Genomic DNA, 12,185 nt, shown 5'->3' with positions numbered 1-12,185 from the left:
TTTTAAGGGATTCAGAAAGAGAATTCGAGGGATCCAATGGCTGGATATCCTTAAAGACAAAAATGTCCAGGAAGGATGGGAATTCTTGAAAAATGAAATTCTCAATGCACAGTTGTTAACAATTCCGAAAAGAGGGAAGAATAGGAAGCATTTAAGGAAACCAGGATGGATGAACACAGAACTTAAGCACATGCTAAAAAGGAAGAAAAAAATTTTTATAAAATGGAAAGAGGGAGGCATATCTAAAGAAGAATATAATGCTGTCTGCAGAACCTGCAGGGCACAAATCAGATTAGCTAAAGCTGAAAATGAACTGAGGCTTGCAAGAGATGTCAAAAGCAATAATAAAGGATTTTGGGGATATATCAAAAGTAAAAGAAAAGTCAAAGATGCTATAGTATTTTTACAGGATGAAAATGATGAAATGGTAAGACAGGATGTTGAGAAGGCTGAACTTTTAAATTCCTATTTTGCATCTGTTTTCTCTCAGAAAGGAAATGCAACATCAACTGTTATTCACTGTCCTATTAAGGGAATAGAAGAATCCAGGATATCTATAAACAGAAAGATAGTGAGGAAACACTTAGCTAACCTAAATGAATTCAAGTCTCCAGGTCCAGATGAATTACACCCCAGAGTACTGAAGGAGATAGCAGAAGAAATTTTTGAACCCCTCTCCATAATCTTTGAAAATTCTTGGAGAACAGGAGAAGTGCCAGAAGACTGGAGAAGAGCAAATGTTGTTCCTATCTTCAAAAAGGGGAAGAAGGTGGACCCAGGCAACTATAGGCCGGTGAGTCTGACTTCTATACCAGGAAAGATCTTTGAACAAATTATTAAACTACATGTATGTCAATACCTGGATAAGAATGAAGTGATTAAACAGAGTCAGCATGGGTTTGTAACTGATAAGTCATGTCAGACTAACTTAATTTCCTTCTATGACGGTATCACTGATTGGGTGGATCAAGGAAATGCTGTAGATATAGTATATCTTGACTTCAGCAAAGCATTTGACAAAGTCTCTCATACAATCCTTACTGAAAAAATGACTAAGTATGGAATGGACTAGGCAACTGTTAGGTGGATTCATAACTGGCTTAGTGATCGGACCCAAAGAGTGGTCGTAAATGGCTGCACATCCAGTTGGAAGAATGTCTCAAGTGGGGTACCACAGGGCTCTGTCCTGGGCCCTGTATTGTTCAACATCTTTATCAACGATTTTGATGAAGGAATTGAGGGTAAACTGATTAAATTTGCTGATGACACAAAGCTAGGAGGGATAGCTAATACTAGAGAGGAGAGAGAGATGATTCAAAAAGATTTAAATAAACTGGAGAATTGGGCAGCAACTAACAGAATGGTTTTTAACAGGGAGAAATGCAAAGTACTACATCTGGGCAATAAAAATGAAAAAAGCATATATAGAATGGGAGGAATAGGGCTAAGTGACAGCACATGTGAAAAAGACTTGGGTATACTAATAGATCACAGACTGAATATGAGTCAACAGTGTGATGCAGCAGCAAAAAAGGCAAATGCAATTCTAGGATGTATTAACAGAAGCATACAGTCTAGATCACGTGAAGTCATTATTTCCCTCTACTCCTCTTTGGTCAGACCTCATCTGGAATATTGTGTCCAGTTTTGGGCACCACATTTTAAAAAAGACATCAACAAACTGGAGCAAGTTCAGAAAAGAGCGAGCAGAATGGTGACCGGTCTGCAAACCCTGTCTTATGAGGAAAGGTTGCAGGATTTGGGAATGTTTAGTTTGCAAAAGAGAAGACTGAGAGGAGACTTAATAGCTGTCTACAAATATCTAAAGGGCTGTCACATTGTAGAAGGATCAACTTTATTCTCATTTGCACAAGGAAAGACTAGAAGCAATGGGATGAAACTGAATGGGAAGAGACACAGATTAGATATTAGAAAAAACTTTTTGACAGTTAGAGTGATCAATGAGTGGAACAGGCTGCCACGAGAAGTGGTGAGTTCTCCTTCAATGGAAGTCTTCAAACAGAGGCTGGACAGACATCTGACTGGGATGATTTAGCGAATCCTGCTTTGAGCAGGGGGTTGGACCAGATGGCCCAGGAGGTCCCTTCCAACTCTAAGATTCTATGATTCTATGATTCTATGATTCTATGGGTAACAGCGTGTTTCTGCCCAGTTTCGAACTGGGGACCTTTCGCGTGTTAGGCGAACGTGATAACTAGAGTTGAGCGAAACGGGTCGAAAAAATTCAAAAGTCGCCGACTTTTGGCAAAGTCGGGTTTCATGAAACGAAACCCGACCCTAGGATGAGGTCGGCCACGAGGTCGGCGACTTACACGCCAAAGTCGCGTTTCAAAAGTTTGTTTTGCGCTCTTTTTCAGCCAATCAGGATCCACGGACACTGTGGGCAACGTGATGACCTAGGCACTGGTCACCACCATCTTTCAGAAGGGCATGCAAGTGATTGGCTTGCTTTGGTGGGCGTCACAGGGGGTATAAAAGGGCGTGCACGCCGACCGCCATCTTACTTCTGCCGATCTTAGTATAGGGAGAGGTTGCTGCTGATTCTGTAGGGAGAGCGTTAGGCAGGGAAGAAGACAAAAAAACTGCTTCTGCTGCTAGCGATTTGGCCTGCACAACACACAAGTCACTGTGTGTGCAGTGCAAGGGGAGGCTATATTGTGGTGTATCAGTGGTGTTGGTTGTTGGGCTGCCTTTTAAGGCTTCCTGACACGCTGGCATTGCTGTTTACCCACTGCTCCGCAAACTGCTTTTTTAAAAGCAATCCAATCTCCCTTATCCTCTCATCACTTTGGTCACAGGCAGCTGTGCCATCGAGCGTGTCACATAGCGCTCAGATATCAGTGGGCCTCACACAATCCACAAGTGTCCAGTGTCCAAAAGTGTACGCAGAGATTCAAAATCTCCATTATCCTCTCGTCACTTTGGTCACAGGCAGCTGTGCCATCGAGCGTGTCACATAGCGCTCAGATATCAGTGGGCCTCACACAATCCACAAGTGTCCAGTGTCCAAAAGTGTACGCAGAGATTCAAAATCTCCATTATCCTCTCGTCACTTTGGTCACAGGCAGCTGTGCCATTGAGCGTGTCACATAGCGCTCAGATATCAGTGGGCCTCACACAATCTATAAGTGTCCAGTGTCCAAAAGTGTACACAGAGATTCAAAATCTCCATTATCCTCTTGTCACTTTGGTCACAGGCAGCTGTGCCATCGAGCGTGTTACATAGCGCTCAGATATCAGTGGGCCTCACACAATCTATAAGTGTCCAGTGTCCAAAAGTGTACGCAGAGATTCAAAATCTCCATTATCCTCTCGTCACTTTGGTCACAGGCAGCTGTGCCATCGAGCCTGTCACATAGCGCTCAGATATCAGTGGTCCTCACACAATCCACAAGTGTCCAGTGTCCAAAAGTGTACGCAGAGATTCAAAATCTCCATTATCCTCTCGTCACTTTGGTCACAGGCATCTGTGCCATCGAGCGTGTCACATAGCGCTCAGATATCAGTGGGCCTCACACAATCCACAAGTGTCCAGTGTCCAAAAGTGTACGCAGAGATTCAAAATCTCCATTATCCTCTCGTCACTTTGGTCACAGGCAGCTGTGCCATCGAGCGTGTCACATAGCGCTCAGATATCAGTGGGCCTCACACAATCCACAAGTGTCCAGTGTCCAAAAGTGTACGCAGAGATTCAAAATCTCCATTATCCTCTCGTCACTTTGGTCACAGGCAGCTGTGCCATCGAGCGTGTCACATAGCGCTCAGATATCAGTGGGCCGCACACAATCCACAAGTGTCCAGTGTCCAAAAGTGTACGCAGAGATTCAAAATCTCCATTATCCTCTCGTCACTTTGGTCACAGGCAGCTGTGCCATCGAGCGTGTCACATAGCGCTCAGATATCAATGGGCCTCACACAATCCACAAGTGTCCAGTGTCCGAAAGTGTACGCAGAGATTCAAAATCTCCATTATCCTCACTTCACTTTGGTCACAGGCAGCTGTGCCATCGAGCGTGTCACATAGCGCTCAGATATCAGTGGGCCTCACACAATCCACAAGTGTCCAGTGTCCAAAAGTGTACGCAGAGATTCAAAATCTCCATTATCCTCTCGTCACTTTGGTCACAGGCAGCTGTGCCATCGAGCGTGTCACATAGCTCTCAGATATCAGTGGGCCTCACACAATCTACAAGTGTCCAGTGTCCAAAAATGTACGCAGAGATTCAAAATCTCCATTATCCTCTCGTCACTTTGGTCACAGGCAGCTGTGCCATCGAGCGTGTCACATAGCGCTCAGATATCAGTGGGCCTCACACAATCCACAAGTGTCCAGTGTCCAAAAGTGTACGCAGAGATTCAAAATCTCCCTTATCCTCTCGTCACTTTGGTCACAGGCAGCTGTGCCATCGAGCGTGTCACATAGTGCTCAGATATCAGTGGGCCTCACACAATCCACAAGTGTCCAGTGTCCAAAAGTGTACGCAGAGATTCAAAATCTCCATTATCCTCTCGTCACTTTGGTCACAGGCAGCTGTGCCATCGAGCGTGTCACATAGTGCTCAGATATCAGTGGGCCTCACACAATCCACAAGTGTCCAGTGTCCAAAAGTGTACGCAGAGATTCAAAATCTCAATTATCCTCTCGTCAGTTTGGTCACAGGTAGCTGTGCCATCGAGCGTGTCACATAGCGCTCAGATATCAGTGGGCCTCACATAATCCACAAGTGTCCAGTGTCCAAAAGTGTACGCAGAGATTCAAAATCTCCATTATCCTCTCGTCACTTTGGTCACAGGCAGCTGTGCCATCGAGCGTGTCACATAGCGCTCAGATATCAGTGGGCCTCACACAATCCACAAGTGTCCAGTGTCCAAAAGTGTACGCAGAGATTCAAAATCTCCATTATCCTCGCGTCACTTTGGTCACAGGCAGCTGTGCCATCGAGCGTGTCACATAGCGCTCAGATATCAGTGGGCCTCACACAATCCACAAGTGTCCAGTGTCCAAAAGTGTACGCAGAGATTCAAAATCTCCATTATCCTCTCGTCACTTTGGTCACAGGCAGCTGTGCCATCGAGCGTGTCACATAGCGCTCAGATATCAGTGGGCCTCACACAATCTACAAGTGTCCAGTGTCCAAAAGTGTACGCAGAGATTCAAAATCTCCATTATCCTCTCGTCACTTTGGTCACAGGCAGCTGTGCCATCGAGCGTGTCACATAGCGCTCAGATATCAGTGGGCCTCACACAATCCACAAGTGTCCAGTGTCCAAAAGTGTACGCAGAGATTCAAAATCTCCATTATCCTATCGTCACTTTGGTCACAGGCAGCTGTGCCATCGAGCGTGTCACATAGCGCTCAGATATCAGTGGGCCTCACACAATCTACAAGTGTCCAGTGTCCAAAAGTGTACGCAGAGATTCAAAATCTCCATTATCCTCTCGTCACTTTGGTCACAGGCAGCTGTGCCATCGAGCGTGTCACATAGCGCTCAGATATCAGTGGGCCTCACACAATCCACAAGTGTCCAGTGTCCAAAAGTGTACGCAGAGATTCAAAATCTCCATTATCCTCTCGTCACTTTGGTCACAGGCAGCTGTGCCATCGAGCGTGTCACATAGCGCTCAGATATCAGTGGGCCTCACACAATCCAAAAGTGTCCACTGTCCACAAGTGTGTGCAGAAATTCTAAATCTCCCCTGTCCTATAGACACCTTGTACCTTGTTTTACATTACTATATAGTTTGTTGGACTTTGTCTACATTTCTACCAAAAATGAGAAAGGCTGGTGGAAGAGGCCGTGGAATTGGGCGGGGGTTGGCAGCTGGTAATGATGGTGTTGGTGGTGGATCTGATGGTAGTGGCAAGAGCAAAATAGGACCGAATGCAGGAGGTGCTGACCCTGCATCATCGTCTGGCTACATAAGGCCTCGAACGCTTAGTTTTCTAGGAGTTGGCAAACCGCTTTTAAAGGCAGAGCATCAGGAAAAAGTTTTGTCTTACATTGCTGACTCAGCCTCCAGCTCTATCGCCTCCTCTTCTTCAGTTGTAAAAAGTAAAAGCACTGAGTCGTCATTGGAGGCTGATGTTCATGAACCACACCTTTCCTTGTGTCCTTCACCCCAACCAAGATTGAAGGATGACGCAGGCCATACTACTGATTACTCCATGGAGCTGTTTTCACATACCATGCCTGGATTATCAAGTCAAATGGTGAATTACCCAGGCCAAGATGAATCTGACATGGAGTGCACTGATGCACAGCCGCTGATGGATGATTCTGCTGGTACATTCACTCAGAGCACTACATTGTCCTCGCAGTGTACAGAGCCAGATTTTGACCCTGATGAGACTCAGGTGCCCCTTCCCGCACACTATACCACCATACACGGTGACACAGAGAAAGGTGCCCATGACATAGAAGAGGAGGTGATGGATGACCCAGTTGTTGACCCAGATTGGCATCCATTGGGGGAAGAGGGTGCTGCTTCCAATAGCTCAGATGAGGAGCATCCACAGCAGACATCGACATCGCAACAGCTGTTATCTGGCAGGCCCGGAGCACTCCAAAGACAGGTTCCAAACATCAAAAGAGTTGCTGGACAGCTTGTCCAGAGGGTCAAAAGATCACAGCGTGCTAGGCCGCAAAATGTCTGCCAAAGTAGGAAGAGTGCAGTGTGGCACTTTTTTGAACAAAATCCTCATGATCAGGCCAAGGTTATCTGTAAGAAGTGCGCAAAGACCTTTAGCCGAGGGAAAAATCTGAAAAATTTGAATACCAGTTGCATGCTTAGACATTTAACCAGCAAGCACTTGCAAGCGTGGACACAACACCAAACCTCAAGTGCCACATGTGCAACTGATCACAACGAAGGTAGTCAGCAACGCTACATTGTTTCCCCCACTGTAAGCCCACCGGTTAGCACAGCAGCAAATGTTGAGGTGTCGTTGCAAGGCCACAGCAGTCAGGGAATACCACTGTTATATCAACGAAAGACTGATTCTAGGCCATCAGAAAGAACACCAACTCCATCACCATCATCAACCCTCTCTCAGTCCGCCCTGTCCACCGCTACTTCCACCATATGCAGCTCTCAAGTCCAGCTCACCCTCCCAGACACTATGAGTAGGTCAAGAAAGTACTCAGTCTCTCATCCGCGTACACTGGGTTTGAACGCCCACATTGCCAAACTAATCTCGTTTGAGATGATGCCCTTTCGGTTGGTGGAAAGCACAGCTTTCCGCGAACTCATGGCCTATGCAGTACCACGCTATGACCTACCCAGTCGCCACTTCTCTCGCAAAGCCATCCCAGCCCTCCACCATCATGTGAAAGACCGCATTGTCCATGCACTCAAGCAGTCAGTGAGCGGAAAGGTGCACCTCACAACTGATGCATGGTCCAGTCGGCATGGCCAGGGCCGTTACGTGTCCATCACTGCGCACTGGGTTAATGTGGTGGATGCAGGGTCCACAGGGGACAGGGGTGGTGGGACAGTGCTGCCTAGCCCACGGTATAGGAAACAGTTGGCTGTAGGCGTTCGACCCTCCTCCTCCTCCTCCTCCAGAAGCGAAAGCTTGTCCACAGAGCGCAGTCGTACGAGCACTCCATCTGCAGCTGCCACTGTTGCACACGATGTGTCCCCCTATCGAGCAGCTAGTGGAAAGCGTCAGCAGGCTGTGTTGCAGATGATGTGTTTGGGCGACAGACACACCGCCGAGGTGCTGGCCGAGTACTTGAAGCGACAAACTGAGTCATGGCTGGGCAGTGTACAACTTGAGGCAGGCAAGGTAGTTAGTGATAACGGCCGTAATTTTGTGGCAGCCATAGCCCTTTCAAAACTCAGCCACATACCTTGCTTGGCTCACACCTTGAACCTGGTGGTGCAGTGCTTCCTCAAAAATTATCCGGAGTTAACAGCCCTGCTCCAGAAGGTGCGAAGACTGTGCGCGCACATCCGCCGGTCGCCTGTACACTCCGTTCGTATGCAGAAGCTGCAGCGATTGCTCCACCTTCCCAACCACCGCCTCATTATCGACATTGCAACAAGGTGGAACTCCACCCTGCACATGGTGGAGCGGCTGTGCGAGCAGAGGCAGGCCATAATGCATTTGTGGGAGGATACACGGCCAGGCACTTTGAGAGCAGACATGGAGTTGACAAGCGTGCAGTGGTCGAAGCTGAAAGACCTTTGTAAAGTCCTTCTGTGTTTTGAGGAATGCACACGGCTGGTAAGCGCAGACGACGCCATCCTAAGCATGAGCATCCCACTTATGCGTCTGCTCATGCAAACTTTGACGCACCTTAAGGAGCAGGCGTCTGCAGCCAATGTTGATGAGGAGGAAGAGGAGGAGGGAATCCTTGATGACATTCAGCCATTGTCTGCTCAGGGACCTCTCCTGGACGAGGTGGAGGAAGAAGAGGAGGAGGAGGATGATGGGGATGATTACTTAGGGGAGGAGGATGCATCTCGTGGGGCAAGTGAAAATGTTGGCGTGGCAAGGTCTGGTACAGGGTTTGTGCGTGACTGGAGGGATGTGGATTTGCCAGAAAGTGCTCCTCCACCCAGCACTCGCAGTGCATCATTGACACCGGGAACATTGGCCCACATGTCAGATTATGCCTTGCGGATCCTAAAAAGGGACCCCCGCATTGCCAAAATGATGAACGATGACGACTACTGGTTGGCCAGCATCCTGGATCCACGCTATAAAGGCAAATTACAAAACATCATGCCACAGGAGAACCTTGACCTAATATTGGCTAATAAACAAGCAACTCTGGTAAATCGGTTGCTTGAGGCATTCCCAGCACACAGCAGCGGTGATGGTTCTCACACGAGCCGTACGGGCCGGGGGCAGCTTGGCAGAGGTGTTCGTGGTGCACACAGCAGAAGTGGCGTTGGAGACAGGGGTTTCATGACAATGTTGTGGACTGATTTTTCAAATACCGCTCACACAACTGGTAATACTGCATCGATGGAAAGTGACAGGAGACAGCAGTTGTCAACTATGGTTACAAACTACTTTTCCTCCCATATCGATGTTCTCCCACACAGGTCATTCCCCTTTGACTATTGGGCCGCTAAACTGGACACCTGGCCTGAATTGGCCCAATATGCCTTACAGGAGCTCGCTTGCCCAGCTGCAAGTGTGCTATCGGAAAGAGACTTCAGTGCAGCTGGATCAATCCTGACAGAAAAAAGGACCCGTCTGTCAACCCAAAATGTGGATGATCTAACCTTCATTAAAATAAACCACGCATGGGTTTCCAAGGATTTTGTCCCACCTTCCCCTGATGACACATAGGGTGACAGAAAAATGGCTTGCTTTGGTCCACCTCTTCCTGGTACTTCACCTATTTCGCCTTTTGCATCAGCTGAATGTCCAACATCAACATATGCCACTTTCTAAAACTCCCTAACTGTGCTGCCTCCCCCCCCCATGGCCGGGGTAACCACCTAGCGCACGACACCGTGCGAGTGCCGTTGCCCTGGACAGGTGGGTAGGCCGACTCTTGGGCGCGGGCACTGGCACAGGGTCCCTCATAGTGCAATCAAGTGTCTCTGACGGTGGTGGTGCACACCCGCCGTCAGACACACCGCTGTACTATGAGGGGCCCAGTGCCAGTACCGACGCCCAAGTGTGGGCCCCCCTTGCTTGGGCAGGGCCACAGCATTTGCAATCTTTACCTCTCCCTGCTCCTCCGCTGTGTAATCTGGGCCGTCAAATCCATACTGTGCCTGACACCGTCTGAGCCTGCCTCCTGAGACATATATTTTGAATGTGTACGCTATCCATACATGTTATCCAGGGATACGGTACCCTTTCTAACCTTTGTGCAATGACGTGCAATCCATACTGGGCCTAACACCGTCTGAGCCTGCCTCATGCTGTATAGACATATATTTTGAATGTGTACGCTATCCATACATGTTATCCGGGGATACGGTACCCTTTCTAACCTTTGTGCAATGACGTGCAATCCATACTGGGCCTAACACCGTCTGAGCCTGCCTCATGCTGTATAGACATATATTTTGAATGTGTACGCTATCCATACATGTTATCCGGGGATACGGTACCCTTTCTAACCTTTGTGCAATGACGTGCAATCCATACTGGGCCTAACACCGTCTGAGCCTGCCTCATGCTGTATAGACATATATTTTGAATGTGTACGCTATCCATACATGTTATCCGGGGATACGGTACCCTTTCTAACCTTTGTGCAATGACGTGCAATCCATACTGGGCCTAACACGTCTGAGCCTGCCTCATGCTGTATAGACATATATTTTGAATGTGTACGCTATCCATACATGTTATCCGGGGATACGGTACCCTTTCTAACCTTTGTGCAATGACGTGCAATCCATACTGGGCCTAACACCGTCTGAGCCTGCCTCATGCTGTATAGACATATATTTTGAATGTGTACGCTATCCATACATGTTATCCAGGGATACGGTACCCTTTCTAACCTTTGTGCAATCACGTGCAATCCATACTGGGCGTGAGAACGGCTGGCGAGCTGTTAAGCAAGCTACAGCACCTGTCCAGACAAGTACAGGGATTCCCTAGCGAGGAGACTTATTTGATTGTTTTCAATGTTGGGACAGCAATTTTTGGGGAGCACTATACTCTGGAGAATGATAGATGGGGCCCACCATACACTGGAACATTCCAAAGGTGGACATCAGACACTGGAGCAGCATGTACAGGGCCCATTATACACTAGAGCATTAGAAATGGGGCCCATTATGTTTGGAGCATTATTTGGGCCTATAAGACAGTGGAGCTTCATCCATGGGGACCAACATATACTGTAGCATTATGTGGAGCTCATCATATACTGTTTCAAACATTTTATGGGACCAATGATTCTGTATGGAGAAATAGATGGGCCTCGTCATGAGATGTAAAAAGTGAGGTATTTTTCATTGTACTATACCGCTATTTATCTGCCGTATCGGAGCATGATGAGTTGTGGTATGTGTTAAAGGGGCGCTCTTTCGCCCAGGGCACATGAAAACCTGCAGCCAGCCCTCCCCCCCACAACTTTAGCCAAATAACACCCATTTTTCAGTGCGTAACTTATATTATGAAGTTAATTAAGGTTGACAAGCTTAAGTAAGAAGAATTGATGCTTTTGGCATTCAAATGGGCACTGTTGGTGTGTTTCCTGTCCTCCTCTCACTGCCGACTTTTATTCACCATTGACTTACATTAGGTTTTGTGTTTCGGGACGACCCCGACTTTTCCCTATAATCGGACGATCTTGCTCGACCCGACTTTTGGAAAAGTCGGGTTTCACGAAACGAAATGCGACCCTAAAAAACTAAAAGTCGTTCAACTCTAGTGATAACCACTACACTACAGAAACTGCATGCAAAGCTAAAGATGTTTAAACATGCTGAAATGAACTTGAAAAAGAATAAAACAGCCAGCCAAAGTCAAGAGGTCTTCCTCTATGTCTGAAGACAGGACAAAGTGCATTTTGCAACACAGGAACCTTTCATTTGTCAGGCTATTGGAGAAAAAGAACAAACAGGGAAATAAAACCATGCTCCACAAAACATTCTCATGCCTTTGTCCAAAAGCCAAAAAGAAAAAGCACCTAGATGCCTGCTTTCGCACCTTGATCCTATCAGGTGTTACTTGAATTAGGAACACTTAGACACTGTCAAAAACACACATGCTTGCCAAAAGCAAAAACCGGTAGAAATAATCACATTGGTAAAAGTAATGCTCATTAAACCAGCAATAGAATATGCTAACTAAGGCTAATTAAGCCAACAATATACGTTTGTGATCAAAATAAAGAAAAGCCACATGTTTCTGCCCGGGATCAAAACAGGGAACTTTCAGGAGGATGGCAAACAGGACAATCACTACACTACAGTAACCAGACAAGAGCGTTTACTGTGGTCATGGCAAGCATTAAAGATCAAGCACTCATTGTCAAAAGCGCTAGTTTGCAAGAGGAACGCTGTGTTTCTGCCCAGTTTCGAGCTGAGTACCTTTAGCATGTAAAGCGAACGTGATAACCGCTACACTACAGAAACCAACCGATTCAAACAAACAAAAAATGCTGTGGTCATGGCAAGCAATAAAGAACAAGCACTGAAAGTCAAAAAGATCGTTTTCCAAGAGAAAAAGCTG

Source organism: Dendrobates tinctorius, unplaced genomic scaffold (genome assembly GCF_039654945.1).
Source record: "Dendrobates tinctorius isolate UK_male_01 unplaced genomic scaffold, ASM3965494v1 ptg000332l, whole genome shotgun sequence".
Taxonomy (NCBI): Eukaryota; Metazoa; Chordata; class Amphibia; order Anura; family Dendrobatidae; genus Dendrobates; species Dendrobates tinctorius.
The sequence above is the reverse complement of the archived record's forward strand: the minus strand, read 5'-3'. Positions refer to the sequence as shown.